This window comes from Microtus ochrogaster, linkage group LG1 (assembly GCF_000317375.1).
Source record: "Microtus ochrogaster isolate Prairie Vole_2 linkage group LG1, MicOch1.0, whole genome shotgun sequence".
NCBI lineage: Eukaryota > Metazoa > Chordata > Mammalia > Rodentia > Cricetidae > Microtus > Microtus ochrogaster.
The window spans coordinates 14799237-14802692 of NC_022027.1; positions in this window are offsets into that span (position 1 = coordinate 14799237).

The window sequence follows — 3456 nt, forward strand, 5'->3', positions numbered from 1 at the left end:
AAAGAAAAATGAAATAAAATACAATGAAAATGAGTAAAAATATAAAACCATAAAACCCTGCAGCTGTCTAATGGGTGTCTTGACTGAAGAAAAGCAGATACATCATAAGGCTGTTAATCATTCCATAATTTGTTTTACCAATGATGAATTATGTCATGCTTAGTTTTCCCACAATATTTACTTGAATCAATACAAAGGATGTTGTATCATATGCCTTATTGACGAACTCAGTGAGACATTTGTTATACATAAATTAGAAATTCAACTACTTGATATATCATGTTTGTGTCCTACATTAGATTAGGTAACATGAGAAAAACAGAGGATTTGGCACCTTTGTCATTTATATCTTTTATGTATTGTCTTTCAAAGACAGTAACCTTATATAAATAAATAAAATGGGTGGTAAGAAACCTTAATGAGATGGTACTTGATAGGATTTATATAAGAAGTCATTCAGGTTAATGTATGTTCGTGGTTTTAGAAGCTACACTCCAAGGTGAGATGATAAAATAAGTTTTGTCTCTGGAGTAAAGAGCATGATGACAGCAGTATGGTTAGGAACAAGTGTGCTTATTTCTAAGTGGGAACCATATGAAATGATCTCTGCTGCAGAATTTATCTTTAATTGATGAGCTTCTGGAATCTGTCATATTTACATCAAAGCAGATGAGTTCAACATGCTCTCAATCTATGTGATACTGATACTTACAGTTTATATTACTGAATAACATATACTTTCCAAAAAATGAAGAAAAAGATATACCTGACAATATTGTAAGTGATTTCACTTTTAGAAGAGTTTACAAAATCTAAAATAAGTAAGACTTCCCATGACAATTACAATAAACAACAAACATATCACTTGAGATGAAAAACAAATCTTCTAATCTTTTTTATATATTTATATTCGTTTTAGTGATTTTGAAATTATCATTGTTTATGACAAGTAAAATATAATGTGTATTATATAAATGTGGAAATGAGTCCAGGCAATATGGATGGCCTTTGCAAGAGAAGAAACTATTCAATAAATACTTGAGAAATCTCTGGAGTCAAGGGATGGAATTCTTTGCTGACTATCATACATGTATTTTCTTATTATTCTAATATAAAAGTCATAATAATCACTTCTGTGTCAGAAGGAAATACTCTCATTTTGGATGATGGCAAAAGAAATATCTTTACCTTCTCTCCTTGTCTGTCCTTTACCCAACTTGATCTTTTCGATCCCTCTTTTCCTCCTCCCAACTCCTCTAAGAGATACTTTGAAAGAGTGAGCTTTTGTGGCGTCAGGGAGAAACCAGGCACTAGGGAAACTCCAAGGAATCCACAAGTGTATCTAAGCAATAATAGAGAGGACACCTAAACTGCCCTTCCCCTGTAATAAATTGATGATTATCTTAATTGTAATCATAGAACCTTCATCCATAAACTGATGGAAGAAGATGCAGAGATCCACAGCTAAGCTCTGGGCCTAACTCCTGGAGTTCAGTCACAGAGAGGGAGGAGTGACACTAAGAGCAAAGGAGTCAAGAGCATGTTGGGTGGGGGGATACCCCCAGAAATAGCTGACTCAAGATAGTGCCAGCTCACTGACCCCAGGCTGACAGCTGAGGAAACAGCATAAGACCAAACTATGTCCTCTGACTAAGGGTGTCATTTGTTTGGTTTGTGAAAACCATAGCAGTATTTGTGGAACCAGTATTTGTCCCTACAGCCTGTACTGCCTCTTTGGAGCCCATTTCCTAAGGAAAAATAGCTTGCTCAGCTTAAATATAAGGGGAGGGCCAGGATAGAGGTCTTGTATCCAGTGACAGACTTTGTTGAATCCCCATGGGAAGCCTCACCCTCTCTGAGAAGAGGATGGGGGTGGGGTGGGTAGAAGGTAAAAGGCATGGGAGGAGAGGAGGGAGAGGGAACTGGGATTGGTCTGTAAAATAAGATTGCTTTAAAAATATAAAGAGAAAGAAATACTTTTACTTTTATATGTTTTTCTAGGCTGTCAGCTACTTTGTCAGTTCAAAGAGTTAATGTAAGCTTCGTTCCCTGTCTGCCACACAAAGGGCCAAAGTAATGGAAGAGAAGAGAAATAAAAATCTCTTTGCAAGATAATTATGGAATCGTGTACAAACCTTTAAAGGTTAATGAGCTCTCTAGAGAAGATGAATGACAGGTCTTGAAACTGTTGTCTGCCTATAATCCATTTTCCACATAATCTTAGTTATGAAGATTTGACATATTACAGGTAATATGGGGTGAATGTTAACTGTGAAAATGGTAATTTAAGTAATGTGAGATCCACTGATATTAAAAGGAACAGCATCTGGTCAAGAGATAAAAGAAGAGAACATAAAATTTAGTGGCTACAGAAACGAAAGCACACCTCAGTGATCAAAACAGAAGGTGAATAAGCGAAAAGCGATCTGCGATTCTTTCATGTAGGCATTAGGCAGCAGGGGACTATTTTCTTGTTCTTCTTTCATGTTCATTTTCATGATTATAATTAAACAGAACTTTTTCTTTATAGTTAAAAAGTGTAATGGTAGCAAAGATTTGAAAATGTTTAACAGAGTAGATTTGAAACACTCTAATGGCTTTCATTGGAAGCATAGAAATAGAACAAGAAGTTTTCTTAATTATCCTTTTTTTACATCATATATACTTCAAGGTCAGGCTCTCTACAAGAAGACAAAAATATTAGCATGAGTACTTGATAGGTACAACTCATTCACTTATTTGGCAATATGTTAAAGTAAAAAATAACTTGCAATTGAAATTTATGGATTTACTTATTAAGTTTTGATACAGATCAGACTGTCATCCAAAAGTAGTTCTATTTGATTTGTGAACAGAAAATAGAATTGCAATAAAAAAATATTTGGGTGTATATTGAATATTTAATAAGAAATGAAGAGATTTGCATTTGGACTACCAGACATTGTTGTCTCAACAGAATTGAACTGTCTGCAAAACACTCAGCCATCATTATTATTAAAGTGCTCTCATCTCATCTTTTCCCGTGATCTCACCAGTCTTGTTATTACCAAGTAGCAACGTCAAGTTCTTTATCCTTTTTTTCAATGTTCCAGAAACAACTTCAAATTCACTGTTCTTTTTAAAATGAAATTTGTATTTAGTTTTTTAACTTTTTTATTCGTTTTCCACACCAACCACAATTCTCCTTGCCTCTCCTCCTCCTTCTCCTTCCCCACCTTCCGCATTTTACCCCCATCTACTCTTCAGAAAGGGTAAGGCCTACCAATTCCTTTTTGCTCAAATCACCTTTGTCTTAGGTTGAATGATGGAGGAAGGTCATTGGCTAATAAAAAAAAATTGCTTTGGCCCATTTTGATAGGCAATCCCTTAGGTGGGTGGAGTAGGCAGAACAGAATGCTGGGAGAAAGAAGCTGAGTCAGTGAGCTGCCATGATTCTCCCACTCCAGACAGATGCAG